This window comes from Delphinapterus leucas, chromosome 8, assembly GCF_059928025.1.
Source record: "Delphinapterus leucas isolate spDelLeu-1000000601 "Yukka" chromosome 8, BTC_Dleu_Yukka2, whole genome shotgun sequence".
In the NCBI taxonomy this organism is placed as follows: Eukaryota; Metazoa; Chordata; class Mammalia; order Artiodactyla; family Monodontidae; genus Delphinapterus; species Delphinapterus leucas.
The window spans coordinates 43,001,781-43,022,646 of NC_143136.1; the positions used below are offsets into that span (position 1 = coordinate 43,001,781).

Genomic DNA, 20,866 nt, shown 5'->3' on the forward strand with positions numbered 1-20,866 from the left:
GGCTTCCCTGGTGGTGCAGTGACTGTGAGTCCGCCTGCCAATGCAGGGGACGCGGGTTCGTGTCCCGGTCCGGGAAGATCCCACATGCCGTGGAGCGGCTGGGCCCGTGAGCCATGGCCGCTGAGCCTGCGCATCCGGAGCCTGTGTTCCGCAACAGGAGAGGCCACAACAGTGAGAGGCCCACGTACCGCAAAATAAAAAATAATAATAATAATTTCTTCAGAAATGACATTACTATAGGAATGCAATTTTTACTTATATTTCCCTACCTACAATGCTTTCTGGTTTTTGTTTTTTAAATTTCATTTCTAAAAATGTCTAAAACCATTTCTAAAAAGAATATATTCTAATGCCCTCACTCTCCCTCCCTCCCTCTTCTCCTCCTTCCTTTCCTCTTTCTCCTTCTCCTTCTTCTTCTCCTTCTTCTTTCTCTCCCTCTCTCCCTCCCTCTCTCTCTCTCTCCCCACTCCTGCAATATACAACCCCTAAAAGTATGTTTGATCTACCTTTGGTAAATGGTATTTATCACCCATCAAGATTTTTAGTAGAAGCTTATTTTCTGTAAGTCCAGCTGCTTCTGTATTGGAGGCAGACAGACAAAAAGACAGACAAAGAAACCACACCATAATCACTAGATTTATTACCACACTGTTGGTTTCTGAGAGTTTAGAATGGACAGTGGCCACATGTCATGATCAGTTTCTGTCAACACTTAGTTGGCCAGCCTCAGAGTCTTCATAATCAGATATTCCCAAATCTCAGATACTCGCCTAAAATGAAGCTATTATTCTTACCTACGTGCAGTACTGCAAATCTATCGATTGTCAGCATTTAAGTTAAGGAATGTTGATTTTTCTGTTCACAACTGAAGGTTATTTTTATGTTAGAATGAATGATGCCCATCTTTCTTACCCTTTGTGGAGCTAGGACCACTAGTCTGAATATTCGGTCAGTTAATCTCTGTGACACATTACCTGTGTTCCCATCCATGGGAATTTGTCAATATATGCAAAAGATATTGTGAAAAGTAATCAAGGGTTAGTATAAAGCATACTGTGTTCATGCTTTCTTCATAGCAAAAGTAGTTTGCACTTAATTTTTTTTTCTACTGACAAGTGAATTCATAGCATTCTGTCTCCTCACCCTCACTCTGGTGTTTATACAGATTATTTTCTATTATAAGTTGTATGTATGATTTTTTTCTATTTCAGAAAGAGGAAGGTGAAACTTTAAAATCCAGATATCTTATTAAATACCTTTATGATTATTTCCATCTATGAATATATTTTTGTCTGTTTTGCGACAGTGCTTATTGTACTGTGGATAACTGTGAATGGTAAAATTGTATGGAGCTACTAACACAGTTCTGGGATCTAATCTTTAATATTTTTGCCAGGGATTATGCAAAAACTTATAATTATGTTTTACTTTGGATTTACCCCATCCTTACTTTATCTCATATTAAAGTATAATCAAAATCAGCCTGTTTCCATTCGGTTGCAAATCCCCTTCTTAAAGCACCTATTCAAAAGTCTCCCCAATTTTCATTTTCTCTGTCTTTTCTTATTATATTAAATCCTGATATCTGAAAATTGAACCATATAGTAGCATTTAAAAATACAGATCATATCTATTCTTCCTGTATTTTTACATTATAACTGTGTTTTTTTAAATCCTTGGCAGGTTGCAATTAGATTACTTGTGTGTCATTGTATTATAGTAAATGCCATTATTATGGTAGAAATAATTCACTTTGTTTAGGGTACTGTTCAGATAGTCTGCTGAGATGCCTCTGATAGCAAATGTTATTCCCATTCTTTAATTATAATTTTAATCTTTCCTGGTTTACCATTCTTTCAGTAGATTAATTATTTTTATTCTAAAATTCAGAAATTGTCTGAGCTTAATAATGTTTATTAATAAGAATTCTAATATCCCATTGCTTTTTTTCCCTCTCCCTGTGGAACAGAAGGAGTAACTTTGTTTTTCCCAAACTCCTTGACCTATAACGTTTGAGAACTCTGTATAGCAACAGCTCAGGTTTACCATTAGTAGTTGAATACATTTCTGAGGGTAGTTGTTACTTGCATTCCAACTAGTTAGTGATCACCACATTAAAAGTCAGACAGTCAAAGATAGGGAGCTTCCTTTGGCTAGGGCTGTTGTTTATACACACGGTATAAAATGAGGCCATAATCTTTACACCACAAAAAAACACCCCTTAAGCATGTATTTAATAAACACATCTATAATAAGATGAGAGTGTAAGCCCTGTGAGGGCAGGGATGGTGTCTATCATGCTTATCACTAAATCCTCAGGAAACACCACAATGCATTGGCACACAGTAGGTGCTCATCAAACAAGTGTTGAATGACTTAATGTGCATGTGAATGACCCTCACTGGTGCATGGGTTCAGTTTTTGTCCCTCTTGCTGTGTGCATGGATACATCTTTAGTTAAGGTTCAGTTCAATCTAAGCAAGTTGGTAAGAGTGAGCAATGAAGTACAGTGGGAGATGATGGACTCTACAGTCGGGATTGGAGCTAACTTCCATTCTGTTCCTCCTAGTTGTGTGATTTGGGCCAAGGTGTTTTATCTCTATTAGCCATGATTACTTTATCTGTATAACAGGAAAAATAATCCCCACCTCCCAGATTTGTTATGAGAATTATATGAAGCAATATTTGTCAAGTGCTTAGAACCTAATCTGATTTGGACACTGATGATTATTAGCTTTTTTTTGGGGGGGGGAGGTGCATAAATATTTGTAGCCTTGTGTGCCAGTCAGCAGCTGCCACATAACAAATCATCACAGTGTCTCAGTGGTACGCAACAACAAACACTTAGTTTCTCTGCGGGTCTGCAGCCATTGCTCTGCTGATGACTGGGCAATCTCTGTGCTGCAGTTGGGGACCCAGTTGGCTCCCAGTGTTTCTCAGCTTCCTTGTCCCTGAGTGCCACCTAGGGCACATTCCTCTCACGGTCTTGGCAGAGATGTGATAGGACAAGCCTCCTGCACAAGTACATTTCAAGCCCGTACTTGTGTCATAAGCTAACATCACATTGGCTAAAACATGTCCTGTGGCCATCCCAGTGTCAAAGGATGGGAAAGTGTATTCCTTACATGGGGGTGGGGACGTTTAGGGGCAGAGAGTGAAGGTTTTTGAACAATAATCCAACTAACATATGTTCAATAACTAGAGGTGAGTGAAGGTCATAAGTCTTTTCTCCCATATCCTTGCTTCCAAGTAGAATGATACAACGTAAGTAAGTGTCAGATGGAATTCCGCCTTACCTACAGGCAAGCAGGCACAAAAAACAGCCACAGAAGCTGTTCTGTGAGCTTGACAAAGTCCAAAATCTCTACCCTTTTAGGTGCTGTGACAGCTTTGGAATGAAAGGTTTATTATAGGGGCAAGATTTATCTAAAATTTTAATAGATGTCAACTAACCAAAATCTTCCAAATCTGAACCTACTGGGTCAGAGTCAGAAGTGCCTTTCTGGAGGCTACAGGTACTGGGGTTGTGAGATTCTTATACCTCGTACCTGCAAGAGCAGGACTGCCTGTACGATATTTTCAGCAAATCCATATTTCTTTTTCACTACTAATTTTATCAATAAAGAAATCGTTTCTAATAAACATTCACATATTTCTAGTAATATAACCATTAAAAAAATCTCTGGTGTTGATCAAAAATTAGGAAGATAATTAGCTGAAGTGTTGGAGTAGCTCCTGGGGGAGTGCAGACCTCTGCGTCCTGTCTCTACAATATTGGATTATCATTCCTGTCGTGTATTTGTAATAAGGGTACTTCAAATGGTAACTAACCATCACTTGGATGTACTCTGAAGCTACTATCGTACCCTGAAACTAAATACAACACTAGTCAGTGTCCAAAAGAATGTTAATTGGGTGATTTCTATACCTGCCATCTTACATTCGAATTGCAAGTCCCTGTTAGGCTGTGTCTCTGGGCTCCTTAAAAAAAAAAAATTAAATATAAAATAATCATTTGTTGTTTGGTCTAAGCATTACCAAAATATCATGTTAATCTTTTATTCGCACTGAATTTTTTGTTTGCATCATAAAACCAAGGGCGTAAAACTGGGCTAATAATAAATGAAAATAGCAATTTAAAAATAATATCACAATTCATGACTCCCAGACTTTATTCAGCTTTTACCTAATAACAAAGAATTCAAAATAGCATTAGAATTCTTTTTTCCTAAGTCTTTTGACCAAACAAAGCTGAGATGAGGATGAATAAATCTATCTTAGGGACTCTTCTATGGGTTGTCAGGTTGTTGCCTCCAGATCGGCTGGATAGGGATGGTATGACATTCCCTAGAATGTCCCTGCCATCCAAAACCTCAGACATGTATAACTGTCCTTGATTATCCATTTATTTTAAGACAGGGAAGAGAAATGGCAGCTGTCTTTGAATATTTGAAAAGTTGTCAGGCCGAAGAGGGAGAAGAGTTATCCCATGTATTCCAGAGGACAGAACCAGGACCCCTCAAATCTAAAGAGAGGTAGTTGGACTCAACATGAGGGAAAGCACTGTAACAGTTAGAGCAGTGTGAATTGTAAACACTGCCTTAGTGGAGGCGGGTCAGGGTGACCACTGCCTGCAATCTGGTTGAGGGGACAGAATTAGGTGACTCCTAGGTCACCTCTGCTGCTAAGATTTTATGATCTATGATTACAAGGAATGAATCAGGTTTTCTCACTGGCTTTTTATCTTCCCTTTGGCCATTTCTTCTTCCTTATCTTCCTCTCCTCTTCCCATCAGAGTAAGGCTTTCTGGTCAAGAGCCTCTTGGATTGTTTAGTTTCAGACCTAAGGCTTGGGTAGATATGTGACACTCACTGGCTCTACTTCAAGAGAAGTCCCAATTCCAAATGATTACCCTGAAGTTATTGCATAAATTTCTTTAGAAAGATAATTTCAATAAAAAGTCTCAGTTCATTTCCTGTTTCTGCCTAGTCTTTAATTTCTTCGCCAAAAATAGAGAGGGAATAAGATGTAGCTAAAAGTTATAAGTAGGTAGCTAGTATTGCACAATTTTTTGCTTGCAGTCTTCTCTAAAACTGATGTATTTCCCTCATTTATTAGTTATTTTCTCTTCCATATGCAAATTTTACTCTTAGGAACACAAAATATTTTAGCTAGAGATTTTACCCTTAATTTACATTTATAATATTTCCACGGTCTCTCTTCAGTAAATCCCTTTTGTTTGTGGTAATTATGGACACCTTCAGAAGTATAAACTCAGTGGCAATTTTATGATACACAGAACCAACAGCACTATTAAGTTACTAGAACTGTTCCCTTTTGTAGTTTCTAAACTGCTGAAGTGTCATTGAAACTCTTTCAAATCACATGGGTTTAACATATGGAATTTTTTAAGTTATTGTTTTTCTCGTAATAATTATTACTTGAATCATCAAGAATACTTTCCATTTACAGAAGCAAATATCAAGTAGCAATCGTTCATTAGTCCTCCAATGCTGAATCATCAGTTATAAAGCATCAGAAGGACTATCTCCTCTCATTCAGGTGTGTGTGTGTGTGTGTGTGTGTGTGTGTATACATATCTAATTAGCATAAGATCTTATTAGCATAAGATCTAATTAGCATTAGATCTTTCTAAGGCTGAAGAATCTCTCAGATGAGTGCACCACTCTTCCATTCATGAATGCAAGTACACACACATACACACATATATTCATCGAACACTGAGCCTAATGTGTAAATAGCACTGCAATCCACTGTTAGTCAGTACATTTTAAATTCTGGGAACTTGGGAACTTCTCTCAGAGGATCCAACCTGTCCAATCAGAGACATCATTGAGTTCCATGTTTTATGCTATATGACTATACAACACCTGGTTTTAGGCAGACCCTTGCCATCAGATTATGGATGAAGAGATCACTCAGCCCATCACGCTACCCAAGTATGAAGGCACCCTCTCTCTCCTTGGATACTTGGAGAGTGTATTGTCAACAGTCCTTGCAGTGATTTGGGCTCAAAGGCCAAGGGATTCTGTTGCAAAATTATCCAAACTAAGGTGCACATTTAACAAACACCTGAGACTTTTGGTAAATGGAACTTTTTGGTCAATAGCCTCTGGGGATTGGAGGTAGATGAGCCACCTCAGCTTCCCCACATGCTCCTTAACAAGTGGTAGGCTAAGATGAGAATCAGTCTTTAGCCAAAATCTGCCAAGTACTCAAACATTTTTTAGCAAGCAGGCACAAAAACAGTCAACCTGATCTGGTAAGTTTGGCGAAGTCCCACTCTCTGTCCTCAGTCTTGCCAACAGGCACCTGGAGGGAACAGGAAAGGTTCCCTCCAAGGTGGATGCCATGATGTTCTAATGGTGATAATGGCAGCATTCTGATCATGTGCCAGAGCTCTGTGAAGTGTGGGACCCAGGACTAAATGAGCTCTACACTTGAGGGCTTCTCCGAAGGAACTGAGTGGCTGAGCTCGCCAGATTCCCATAAGTTTTCATGCAAGGGTGGTTGGAATTGAGAGTCAACATATATGTTGAACATGACCCATTTCAGCAGTGAAAAATTATTTCTGACATTTCTTATGCTAATTAGAAAATCCTCATGTGCAGATTTCCATAGTAATGTTTGAAGTGCCTGGTAATCACGGCTGGAGTGTGGATTCCTGATCAGGATCCTTCAAATGCTAACTAATTGCCACCAGGATATAAATGAAAAATTAATTTCATTCCTACATCATACTGTTTATCCTGAAGTGTTTTTAAAGTAAAGTTTTACAAAGATAATATTCTAATATAATCAGGAACACTGTAACCTTTCATCTATTTTCTTGACTGCTAATTGAATAACATTGGCAGCATTATTGGAAATCTCAAGACTGTGTTTATATGAGGCAAAATGGTGAAGTCAAGTTTCCACTTTCTCTATCCTTCACCTTAAACTTGGTGTCCAAAATTAAATGACAAAAACAGCATCTCCTCTAGTCTTCCTTCTCTGGGTATTTGCTACCACAATCTTCCCATCTGTCCAGACCAGGGACTTGGGATTTATCCTCACTGGAACCTTCTCAATCAAACAAACAAACTAACATATTCAGGTGGTCACTATGGTAAGTTGAATGGTGACCTCCAAAAAGATATGTCCATGTCCTAACCCCCAAACATATGAGCGTGGCCTTGAGATCATCCTGGATTATCTCAGCAGTCCCTAAATCCAATGACAAGTGTCCTTCTAAGGACAAGGCAGAGGAGATTTGTCATAGAAGGTAGAGAAGGAGGAAAAGGCCATGGGAAGACAAGGCAGAGATTGGAGTTATTCAGCCATAAGCCAAGGAATGCCTAAAGTCACCAGAAGCTGAGAGGCAAGGAAGGATTCTTGCCTAAAGCCTTTGGAGGGAATGCAGTCTTGTCAACACCTTGATTTCAGACTTCTGGCCTCCAGATCTGTGAGAGAATAAGTTTCTGTCGTTTTAAGCCACCAAGTTGGTGGCGGCAGTCCCAGGAAACGAATACAGTCACCAGTCCTCTTGAGACTACCTTTTGGATATCTTTGAAACCATCCCTTTACCTCTCTCTCGTGCCACCAACGCAATTCAAATAACCATTAATTTCTACAAATATTTTGATTGATAGGAAAAGAGGTTACCAGGTGGTGGCAAAGACAACCTTCTAAGCTGAGTTTTATTGGGGCATATGGTCTTACAAACCCTACGCTGTATACTCACTATCTCAAACTGAGCACTTCTAGAAACAGGAAAATGACGACATGCCCGATTGCCATCATTGAGGAACTTCCTTAGCGTGCCTGGCAGTCAGTTAAGCCACGCAGCAGAAACATACACAGCTTAGCTTTACCTGAGTTGGAGAAACTACAAACATTTCTCATCTAAACATGGAAGAAGGAGAACAGTTTGCTTCTTTTTTGCCGCGTATGTCTGATACTGCTGCAGCGTGCTGGAAGACACAGAGCTCTCATGAATCTAAACATGTCTCCCTTCTCCTTGGACTGCAAAAGCTACAGCAAAAAAAAAGGACTCCAGTGCTCAAGTGGGGTTAACCAGATTAAACCCTGAGCTGACTGATTGGAAGGAGACTTCAACAAAAGCTTCAGGGCAGGGACAGCAATGAGTCCAACCGTAATATGGATAAATAGTTGTTCAGTACCTGGAGAGCTGTTCTCCAAATTCTTCTGAGCTTTGAAGCCTGCAAAAACAAAAACAAAAACAAAAAAATCCCTCTCCTCTAAGACGGATGCCCATGGACAGGTGTTCCAGCAACTGTACCATTCTACTAAGTCTAAAAATCCTAGTCTCCTGGGGCAAATTAGGTTTTTGATTCCCAACAACTATTTGGCTTCAGGAGGCTACCTACTCCCAGAGACAGAAATCTATTCTAGAGTGAATATTGCAATATGTTTTCCCACTGGCTTAATGCAGTCTCAATTGTCTTTATCTAAAATGTAGGTATTTAACAAATATCAATTCAATGGGTAACTAATTACTGATTATAGGCAATGGTGCCAAGAATAAATTCTTCAAACCTTCTCCAAGCTTTAGGACACTTCTTCAGAATTTCTTTTGACAGCTGTTTACTCATTTTTAGATTCCAGCACTTCATCTTTTCTTTCTCAACAACTCCACCCAGACACTAGAATAATAAGACTAAAAACATCACAGTTTATCAAATTTGGAGGGAGGCGGTGAGAAAAGCTGGGGGAACTTTCCACTTGAAGCCTCTTCTGTTAATGTCTATCACAGCTTCTCATTACCCAAGAACAGAAATCACAGTGAAAATGCTTCTGTCATAACACATGCAAGAAATAACTAACTGGATTGCAAGGAGACAGTTTTTATTGTATTTATTTGGGGTTGGGTATAGAAATAGACCATCAAGGAGCAGGTATATGTGCATAAACACAGATATACGTTTTGGCAAAATAGAATTGTACCATCATAGAAGTGTGACCATAAAGTAACAAGGATCATTTCGTTGTCAGACTCGTGGAATAATGCGTCTGTCATCCTGTATGTGTTTGTGTTCAATAATTGTGTTTCAAATGCAACACTGAAATAGCTAAACTCATAAGTATGTTGGAGTCCCTTCTCAATTCAGCACTCACCTAGATAGCTTTATGACTCTCACTCAAGCTCCATGATTACAATGAACATCTAGACAAATTAGGTGGACATAAAAGAGTAGGACACAACACATAAAGCACCTTCATTGAGTAGATGGCCATTACTCTCCGTGATGGTCATCCAGTTTCAATTGTTCTTGGAAAGTCCTTTTGTCAAAAGGAAAAGTCCAAAAGTTTTTACCTCCTGCATGCCTGCCACTTGTATGTCTGCCATTCCTTTAACTACCATTCATGGGTCAGGCACTTTACATATTATCCCTAACCTCTAAAGCCGCTCACAAACGTGCAGATTATGATCATCATTACCATTTTACAGGGGAGAAAACAGACTCATAAAGGTTAAATGACTTGCCTACAGGCTTACAAGCGATAAACAGATGAACGCAGATTAGAACTTCTAATTACCAATCTTCTGTCTCATTACCAAACCTTGTGTCTCAAAGACGAAGCCCTTCCTGCCCACCATTAATGTTCAAATGCAAACGTAATCAGCACAAGACACTTAAGACTGTGTAGCTCCCACTAAGGGTCTAATATGGAAAGCAACGGAATGTCTATACCTGACAAAGACAGGGTAGGAAGAGGTTCTCGAAGAGGAGGAATGGAGTTGGGGGCTCCTGGGAACACAGTGTGCCTTCTCATAATTCTGCCCAAGGAAGGTTTTGAGTTCTCAAAGCCCTTTCTTGCTTCATCTTGTTGACTGAGGAAAAAGCTCACTTTCATCCTAGGGCTTCAAAAGTAGCAAGCACATTTCAACTACCCAATTCATCATAAAAGTATTGTTAGGAAAATGCCAACACTATCAAAGATGAATTACATTGGGCTTCCCTGGTGGCGCAGTGGTTGGGACTCCGCCTGCCGATGCAGGGGACACGGGTTCGTGCCCTGGTCCTGGAAGATCCCACGTGCCGCAGAGCGGCTGGGCCCGTGAGCCATGGCCACTGAGCCTGCGCGTCCGGAGCCTGTGCTCCGCAGTGGGAGAGGCCACGGCAGTGAGAGGCCCGCGTACCACAAAAAAAAAAAAAAAGATGAATTACATTAAAGAAAAAAAAGATGAATTACATTCTTCTGAAAGATTGAGTCACGCTCCCCTTTTCTTTCAGCTGATATGCTATTGCTTGGTTTTTCACAATTTTGGTATCTTTGCTTAGTTAGCTGTGTATTATAGAAGCAACATTCTCAGCCACTAGGTATCAAGTCAGTGTTCAGGCCTTTCTATCTGAGTTCAGATTTTCAGAGTTTGGAGGAAGACAGCCTAAAAGTAACTGAAATTATAATAACCAAAGGGAAAAATGTGCCAAGTGAGGCTTTGTGGCTTATTCCCTAGCAAACCCAAGAGAAAGAGGTAAGGAGCAAGACTGCTCGCATGACAGTTTTTATTGTTGTTGTTCCTAAAGGTCAAAGTTTCTTCAGCTCTGGTTAAATTTTCAGCATCCCTGACTCCGCAATGTTACTCAGTCCTGTGTATCCCTACAGTTTTGAGACGGTCACTAAGAGAAAGGGCTGTCACAAAATTAGACACCAGAAGCAAATAAGTGAAAACATCTATGGGCAAGGTTATATTAAAATGCAATGAAGGGAGTTCCCTAGTGGTTAGGATTCTGGGCTTTCACTGCCATGATCCAGGTTCAATCCCTGGTCATGGAATTAAGATCCCACAAGCCATGCGGTGCGGCAAAAAAAAAAAAAAAATGCAGTGAAGTCAAGAAATTTCTCTAGGGGCCTTATCTTTGTATTGAAGCAAAATAATTCCCCATACCATGGTTGTCTCACTTCATTCCTTTTCATGTCTGCAACTTTGGTGATGAAAGAAGAAAAGAAAAGGGCTTCCCTGGTGGCACAGTGGTTGAGAGTCTGCCTGCCGATGCAGGGGACACAGGTTCGTGCCCCGGTCCAGGAGGATCCCGCATGCCGCGGAGCGGCTGGGCCCGTGAGCCATGGCCGCTGAGCCTGCGCTTCCGGAGCCTGTGCTCCACAACGGAAGAGGCCACAACAGTGAGAGGCCCATGTACCACAAAAAAAAAAAAAAAAAAAGAAGAAGAAGAAAAGAGGAGAGGGGAGGGGAGGGAAAGGAAGAAAGGGAGGAAGGGAGAAAGGAAAGGAAGGAAGGACAGTAGGCAGGCAGACAGACATAAAATAAAGGATTTGCTATCAGTGCCCTCTTCTGGAAGCAGATGAGAATAGCTCAGAATCCCAGAGCTGTGGCCTTCGCTTTCATTAGAAAGCAGTGATTCATGCCAGCAGACAGTGTCAGGCTTCCGTGTGTCAGATGTGATTTGGTGCTGCCATGATATAGTGGAAGGGGCCCTGAACTTAAAAATCAGAAACTGGATTTAAATCCAGCCTTTGCTCCTAATCTTCTATGACCTGGACCAAATTATTTAAATCATTTGGTTCATTGTCTTGAGTATTACTAGCCACATATCTGGATTAGAACCACCAGAGTATATGGTTAAAGATGCAGAACCCTGGGTCCACCCCATCATTGGGATTGAAGGGCGGGAAGAGATATGAATCTGAATTTTAAATAATCTCCAAGGAAACTCTCAAGTAGTTCTGGCTTCAGTTATCTAATCTGTACAATGATTTTCTTAGATTAAGGAATCTGAAAGCCCCTTATAGCTCTAATACTTTATGATTTTTATAAAACAAAAGGAATGATTGCTGAACAGGTTAACAAATTGTGATATGTCCATACAATGGGTTACTACTCAGCAATAAAAAGGGATTATTGATACATGTGATGACATGGATGAATCTCAAAATAATTATGCTAAGTGAAAGAAACCAGACCAAAAGAAAAAGAAAAAAAGATGAGTCCACTTACATAAAATTCCAGAAATGCAAACTAATCTATAGTCATGGTAGTTGTCTAGGGATGGGGACAAAAAGGAGGGATTACCAAGAGGCACTATGAAACTTTTATGGTGAAAGATATGCTTATTATCTTGATTGAAGTGACAGTTTCCCAGGTAAATATGTAAGTCAAAACTTATGAAACTGTACACTTTAAGTCTGCAGTATATCAATTGCTTCAAAATAGTTGTTTTAAAAAGAAAAAAAGAAACAGACTAGGAGCTTAGGGAAGCTTGGTCATCCATGAAGATTTCCTGTCCACGTGTAGAGGATGGATGAGTTAGAGGCCAGGAAGAGCAACTGTCCCGGGGCAGAGAGCAGGGGCCATTCATTAAACACAGAGGGGTCTGCAGGCATCTGAAATTGTTCCACTTCAAGGGCCAGACAAGTCATCTGGAGGCTCTAAAAGCAAAGCCTGTGGCCTGTGCTGTGGCCTGCACAAGCTGGGTGCCAGAAAACTCTGCCTGCTGCCCAGCCCTTTGACCGCAGTCACCAAAGCCACCATGGATATTCCCCACGTGCCTCCTGGTCCTGTCTCAGAGTGGGTAGTGCCTGGACCTGCCCACACAGTTACGTCACTGCACTGTCCATCCCATTCAGCCCAGGCTGGCCTCAGGGCTTTTGAGACTATGACTCTAGGGAAAGCAGTGTCCACTGAAGATGACCTTGCTAGCACAAAGGAGTCTCAAACTAGAGTCATGGTGAGGACTTGCTCCAGGCTCTTCCAGAAGAAGGTTCCCAGCTCCCACTTTCACCTAGACTGACACCAATATTGTAGTCTGTGACCACACAGTCCCTTCTCTTACCTTCCCAACTGGCTTCCCCCCACCCCTCCAACATGGAGATTCAAAAAAGCAAGTGGGGGGCTTCCCTGGTGGCGCAGTGGTTGAGAGTCCGCCTGCCAATGCAGGGGACACGGGTTCGTGCCCCAGTCCGGGAAGATCCCACATGCCGTGGAGCGGCTGGGCCCGTGAGCCACGGCCACTGAGCCTGCGCATCCGGAGCCTGTGCTCCGCAACGGGAGAGGCCACAACAGGGAGAGGCCGGCGTACCGCAAAAAAAAAAAAAAAGTGGCCTCATTTTGAGTGGAGCATGTACACTGGCACAGGGACTGCAGGCAACTGCCTCCATCCTGAGCTCTGAGCTCTGCTTTCTGCAGGCTTAAAAGAGCTTTACTGGAAGCTCCGGCAGAAAGTTAAATTGAATAAAGATCAAAGTTGATAAAATTCCTGGTAAACCCACAGATGGTCCACTTTAAAGGCAATAGTCCCTTTCACTTCTGATTAAAATGGAAATTGTCTATAAAGAATCTCCTTGGAACAAAGTTGAATGATGGGACTAGATTAAGAGAGCAGTTCATTACCCTTAAGTGAAAAATGCACAAAGCCATCATTCAGAGGCAGTAATGGTGTAGTGATGGCAAAGGGATAATTAAAGGGACAACCTAAATTTAGCTGAACAATTTTGGAGATCCTTCAGGGCACTGAAAATAGAACAGAGGCTCCCCCAAACTCATACTATCCTCAGACTACCTAGATGATCAGATTAGTGTCACATTTTAGATGTCAGTCCAACTACCTTTGACTATCACAGTACAAATATTAGAAACAAGTTCCGCTCATGGCCTCTAGTCTGGTTTTTCTGTTTTTGAAGAAGGCATTTACTTCTGTTTCCTCAGCTCCTAATATTTATCTCGAACAGCAGGTGCGTGTTTTACCTGACCCACATCCATTGTGGGGAGGGCTGTATTTGCATAATCACCCTTCTTCCCCCTCCCCACATTACCACCACACCCCATTTGCGAAATCCAGAAACAATCAACTTGGTGGAGTCTTATCACCTGTCCTAAAGAATAGAAATTCACTGCTATTTATACAGAAATCGGTAGCAATGTTAAATTAGACTCTGTCTTCAGAGAATCTGAAAGTTGAATCTTTTAGTAGTAAACACTTTAGAAGACAAAAAGAAAGTCTCAGTTGAGAATCTTTTCACAAACTAACTCAAGAGTTGTTATTAAAAACAAGTGGAAAGGAATGTTATATTGGTCACAGCTGTGGCTACCTGCTACTAAAAGTAGGAATGTGGCAGAAAGAAAATTCTTGTGGAAAAGTTAGGATTACTATTACCGTTAGAGATGTGGGTACGATGCACGAGTCTGGTAGTAATCACCCACTTGTCTTTAACCAGCATAAAACCCGAGGGCTCATCACATACGTCTGGAGACCCAGCAAAAAAAGGCATTTCCTATCCGGGTGCATGATGGTGCTGTGTCTGTGGGGAAGCTTCTTCATTATTTAGGAACACAGTGAGTGATTTAAATTTACTCCAGTGCTTGGGAACAAGCAATTTACGATCAACCCCCACGCAGGACTTTTTTTTGTTTTAATCACTGTAAAATTAAGGCCTTTTACTATTGGTCTGGGGGTCTCTAACCCAGGAAAAGGTGGCGAAGGAGAATTAGCTTCTAGCGTGATCCTCAGAAACTCAACTCGGGAAGAAGTGAGGTCTGCAGTTCCGGTTAGAAACAGACCCTCACGGTGAGAAACCTGGCTAGACCCAGGCACCACTGGCACATTGTAGAAGTGAGTGTGCTGCTCCCATGTGGACAAAATACTTCTCTTTGTGGCTCTGCTCCTCAGACTCTGTGGGTCACAGGGTTCAGGATTAGTTGCAGTGGTGAATATTCTAGGGTCTGTTGGAACCAGGAACAAATACTGCTTTAATGCTCACACCACACAAGACTGGCTTTGCCATGTAACCCTGGACCTGGTGGATTCGGCAGGCATCTTTCATTCCTCCCTTCATGGAATATAAGTTTGCTGAGTGCTGGACCATGATAGGCTATCGGGATGGTGAAATGCCTGAGAAGCAGTCCTCACTCCACAAGCAGATAAGATAACTTTCAAACATCTATGAATGCAACCTGATAAGGCTACAAAAAGAAAGGGGAACAAAGTTCTGTGAGCACTTGAGAACAGGGAGTGCTTTATTCTTCCTGAGAAGGGTCAAAGAAAACCTCAGGAAGAGGGAGGCTTTGGACCTTGTCTTGAAACATAGGAGGATGTTGCCATGTTGGGGAATAGGAGAAAAGCACCATGAGGAAAGAGAACAACATAAACCAAGACGGAAACCTCTCTCCTCTCCGGGAACATCTAATAACACACGTGGCTGCAATGAGAGTGACTCGGTAAAGGGCAAAGGCAAGATAAGAAACTGTGAAAGGAGGTTATGGGCAAAATAGGAATGGTCTTACAAATGACCTGGGCTTTAACTTTTAGACAATGGAGAGCTGTTGAAGTCTTTTAGAGCAGATAAGATGTGATCAAATTTGTATTTTTAAATAGGCACTCTGGTCTTGTTTATGGTTTCCTTTGCTGTATAAAAGCTTTTAAGTTTAATTAGGTCCCATTTGTTTATTTTTATTTCCATTACTCTAGGTGGTGGGTCAAAAAAGATCTTGCTGTGATTTATGTCAAAGAGTGTTCTGCCTATGTTTTCCTCTAAGAGTTTTATAGTGTCTGGCCTTACATTTACGTCTTTAATCCATTTTGAGTTTATTTCTGTGTATGGTGTTAGGGAGTGTTCTAATTTCATTCTTTTACATGTAGCTGTCCAGTTTTCCCAGCTCCACTTATTGAAGAGGCTGTCTTTTCTCCATTATATGTTCTTGCCTCCTTTGTCAAAGATAAGGTGACCATATGTGTGTGGGTTTATCTCTGAGCTTTCTATCCTGTTCCATTGATCTATATTTCTCTTTTTGTGCCAGCACCATACTGTCTTAATTACTGTAGCTCTGTAGTATAGTCTGAAGTCAGGGAGCCTGATTCCTCCAGCTCTGTTTTTCTTTCTCAAGATTGTTTAAGCTATTTGGGCTCTTTTGTGTTTACATAGAAATTGTAAATTTTTTTGTTCTAGTTCTGTGAAAAATGCCATTGGTAATTTGATAGGGATTGCATTGAATCTGTAGATTGCTTTGGGTAGTATAGTCATTTTCACAATATTGACTCTTCCAATCCAAGAATATGGTATATCTCTCCATCTGTTTGTGTTGTCTTTGATTTCTTTCATCAGTATCTTATAGTTAAGCTTTTGTACAGTAAAGGAACCATAAACAAGACAAAAAGACAGCCCTCAGAATGGGAGAAAATATTTGCAAACAAAGCAACTGACAAAGGATTAATCTCCAAAATACACAAGTAGCTCATGCAGTTAAATATCAAAAAAACAAACAACCCAATCAAAAAATGGGTGGAAGACCTAAACAGACATATCTCCAAAGAAGACATATAGATGGCCAAGAGGCACATGAAAAGATGCTCAGCATCACTAATTATTAGAGAAATGCAAATCAAAACTACAATGAGGTATCACCTCACACTGGTCAGAATGGCCATCATCAAAAAATCTACAAACAATAAATGTCGGAGAGGGTGTGGAGAAAAGGGAACCCTCATACACTGTTGGTGGGAATGTAAATTGATACAGCCACTCTGGAGAACAGTATGGAGGTTCCTTAAAAAACTAAAAATAGAAATACCATATGATCCAGCAAGCCCACTACTGGGCATATACCCAGCGAAGACCATAATTCAAAAAGATACATGCACCCCAATGTTCATAGCAACATTATTTACAATAGCCAGGCATGAAAGCAACCTAAATGTCCATCAACAGATGAATGGATAAAGAAGATGTGGTACAGATATACAATGGAATATTACTCAGTCATACAAAGGAACAAAATTGGGTCATTTGTAGAGATGTGGATGGACCTAGAGAGTGTCATACAGAGTGAAGTAAGTCAGAAAGAGAAAAACAAATATTGTATATTAATGCATATATGTGGAATCCAGAAAAATGGTATAGATCATCTTACTTGCAAAGCAGAAATAGAGACACAGACATAGAGAACAAATGTATGGATACCACGGGGAAAGTGGCGGGGAGGAATTGAGAGATTGGGATTGAGACACATGTACACTATTGATACTATGCATAAAATACATAACTAATGACAACCTACCGTATAGCACAGGGAACTCTACTTAACGCACTGTGGTGACCTAAATGGGAAGGAAATACAAAAAGAGGGGATAGATGTATATGGATAGCTCATTAATTTTGCTGTACAGTAGAAACTAACACAACATTGTAAAGCAACTATACTCCAATAAAAATTAATTTTAAAATATTAAAAAAACAATAGGCACTCTGGCAGCATTGTGGAGGATGAATTTGGAGGTTGATGCAGAACTTGGAGAAAAGGAAAGCAAAGGCTTCTGTAGTATTTTCCAGGTGCAGAAGGAGGAGGTCTGGGCCAAGCAGTGAAGAAAGGGCAGGTATTTAAACAATCTTTCTGTTAGACAAGTGATAGAGTTGGAGATTTATTAGAAGTGGAGGTTGAAAGAAAGTGATGTAGGCTGATTCCCAGGTTTCTAGTTTGCCTATCCCAGAGGAATGTTCCCACCGTTAAACATGGGAGGGACTATTGAGGGAGGATGCAATGAGGGAGGGGTGTTGAGTTGTTTGCTTTTGGTCCTGTTGGGCTTCAGCTAGGGATGCACAGTAAAGGGTTGCAAATGAAGATCTGGATCTTAGGTATTTATGACATCTGGAAATTGAGGCTACGAGATGTTATTGATACTATCATCAATAGGTACTATGTCTAAGGATTCCTAGTAGGTGGTGATGTTTTAGTCATCTTGCATTCTTGCCTTTTATCATGATACCTGAAATGAATAAATGTCATTTTATTATCCCGAAGCCAGAGAAGAGAGAGAAGGGCAGAGCCTGGAAAACATCAGACTCTAAGGACAAGCAGAATGAGACTGAACCAACAAGCGCTGAGGGAGAGCAATGGGATTGGTATTGCAAAAGCCAAGGAAGAAGAATTCCAGGAAAGACAAAGGGATGGAAATGTTTAAATGCCCTAGAGCCCAGGGAGGAAGAGAATTTGTCAATTGAGGGTCACTTTTACCTTCAGTAGGGAGATGAATATGAACACTAGTTTGGAAACGAGTGAGGGGAGAATGAGAGACAAAGCACTGGGAGAGGAAAATTCAGACTACACTTCTAGTGAATTTAGACTTAGATAGGAGGCTCAAAGGATTGGAGATTGAGGGAAGGTCTTTTGGGTTGGGTGGATGGTTGGTTTTAAAGGATGAAGTAGACTAGAGTGTGTTTATGGACAAAAGGAAAGGCCCTGGTGGACAAAGAGAGGCCAGAGATAAAAGTCAGTGGACTACATGAGAATGAGCTAAAGGAGAAGAGGTGGTGGAGTGACTTTTGAAGGAATGTTCACATCTAATCCTCCAAAATAGGAGGGAAGGCGTAAGCACAAACAAGGAAGCACTCCTTAAAAATCAGCTTCTAGGATTATAATTATTTCTTGATTACATGTCTTAAATTTCTGCAGAAATGCCTAATTAGCAACATCTTCCAAAGCACTTGTTCTAATTGATGTTGAAAAGCCAGAAGTTTGGGTTTCAGTTCTATCTGGCATGGGCCAAACAGAGATTTTTACTTGAAGCTCTTATTTTCAGGTTTTTATTTTGGTCTATTTCAACCTTGAGTTAACAACTAAAAATACTGTATCAGACAAAAGGGACATAAAAAGAAAAGGCATTCCATTTCACCATCATTTCAGCCTTCCCGGAAACGCTACCTCTCAATAGCTGCAATAAACGGCACCATAGCCCCGAACCGAAACCCATCACCTCCCGGTTATGCTGGACCGCTTAGGGACCATTGACATTCCCCACAACAATGGAGTTCAAAACCGTACAACTGGCATCACAGACAGTAAAAAGTAAATTGCTATCTCTTCCTCCTTTCACATTACAGTCCTCTTTCTGAATGGGATCCTTGTAGAAAAACAAGAATTCTCGTCTTTGGTCTTTCACAGCTTCAGTTTTATGATCCAGTCTGCTCAATAAGTGTTTACTTCAGCCACAATTTTAAATGGCTAAGAAGCTTAGGATTTTTCCCTGTCGTTAAATTTCTTTCTCTAATTTTATAATAATTCTTCTTCCTTCTCTCCATGTACTAACCTTATCCTGAAAAGAAATCCAGATCTGAGGTTCTGCATAACTGAAGCTTTGGTTTGGCTATTACCTAGATGAGGAAGAAATAAAAAGAATTTTTTGTACTAAACCACCTTCCCTCCTAATTCTATGAGGGCCTGATGAATGTTGCACATATGCTCCCCCGACTCCCCCCACAAATATACCTTACAAAGTTCTGCAAATGGCAGGTGACGAATTGCACAAATGCCATGTGCCTTTGACGGAAAGAGTTAAGTCCAGTTCTTAACACAAAACATGTAGGTTAGTCTCTGTTGTTCTCAATGGATGTGTTCCACAGCTTTATGGCTACAGTACACCAAGGACTGCGGCGCCCTGCGTCAGGATTTCTCTGCTATCAACCGGTCCATATCCACCCCTGCACTCCATTTATGTCCTGTGTCCACAAGTCTGCCTGGATTCATCTTTGTTTCTTGTTAACGTTCTATTCCAAATTCCTTATCTTCCCCCTTCTAGGTAAAAGGTGGTTTGGTATAAGCCAGAGTATTTTAGATAGAAAATATTGCCAAAAGAAATCTCAAAATTGGGTCTCCCCCTAATCTTTGCAGGTCATGTATTGTGACAAGATTATTGACTAACAACACAGGAGATCTCACCCTCTAATGGAGAAAATGTTTTCAGGCACTGAACTGTTCAAATGTACCATCCTTGAGGTCGTTCAACTTTTTGCTCTGACTCCATTTTACCAATCACCCTCTTAAAAAAAAATTCACTTCAAACTCAATTCTAACTCTTTATCTTTCCTTACAAACCAGTTCCTCATTTTATTTCTAACAAAGTTTTTTCTTTATATAATTAATATATGTTAATTGCTTGATATTCAGAAAACACAGACAGATCAAAGACAGTAAAAATCCCATGAGTCAGAAATAACTCCTGTTAACATTTCAGTCTTTTTCTCTACACCCACATTAATAAACACATATACCATTTTGGATTGCTTTTTAAAATGGGATTTTTTTCCTTCCATTTGACAATAGATCATAAATGCCTTTCATATCATTTAATACTCTTTTTTCTTTAATAAAAAATTCTCATTTCTAAATATAAATTCTCACTGCAACTAATGAAACAGTCCAAAGGTGCATACACACACACACACACAAACACAAACACATTTATGCTACCCAGCTGAGGTAGCCAAAGTTAATATCCTGATTTGTAACCATTCAGAGCTTTCTCCACTCTTATACAAACTTTCATACACACAGAGATTATTGTTTGTTCTCACAAAATGGGGTCTTGCTCTACACATTATGAAAGCAACTTTTCTCACACAATATATCATGAACACTGCTCTAGGTCAATAAGTCAAGATCAAATTCATTACTTAAAGAGCTGCATTACAGAGAAAGCTTTCGACAAAATTCAACACCCATTTATGATAAAAACCCTGCAGAAAGTAGGCATAGAGGGAACTTTCCTCAACATATTAAAGGCCATATATGACAAGCCCACAGCCAACATCGTCCTCAATGGTGAAAAACTGAAAGCATTTCCACTAAGATCAGGAACAAGACAAGGTTGCCCACTCTCACCACTCTTATTCAACACAGTTTTGGAAGTTTTAGCCACAGCAATTAGAGAAGAAAAGGAAATAAAAGGAATCCAAACTGGAAAAGAAGAAGTAAAGCTGTCACTGTTTGCAGATGACATGATACTATACATAGAGAATCCTAAAGATGCTACCTGAAAACTACTAGAGCTAATCAATGAATTTGGTAAAGTAGCAGGATACAAAATTAATGCACAGAAATCTCTTGCATTCCTAT

The 20,866-nt window shown here is 40.4% G+C and overlaps 1 long non-coding RNA gene across 2 annotated transcripts in view; it reads left to right on the plus strand.

Annotated features, from left to right (window-relative positions):
• LOC111171673 (uncharacterized) overlaps window positions 1–20,626 on the plus strand; it is a 117,664-nt gene extending 97,038 nt beyond the window's left edge. For both annotated transcript variants that reach the window (XR_016394087.1, XR_016394090.1), the window contains one exon: window positions 1–20,626. This is a non-coding gene — a long non-coding RNA (uncharacterized LOC111171673).
• The last annotated feature ends 240 nt before the right edge of the window (window positions 20,627–20,866 follow it).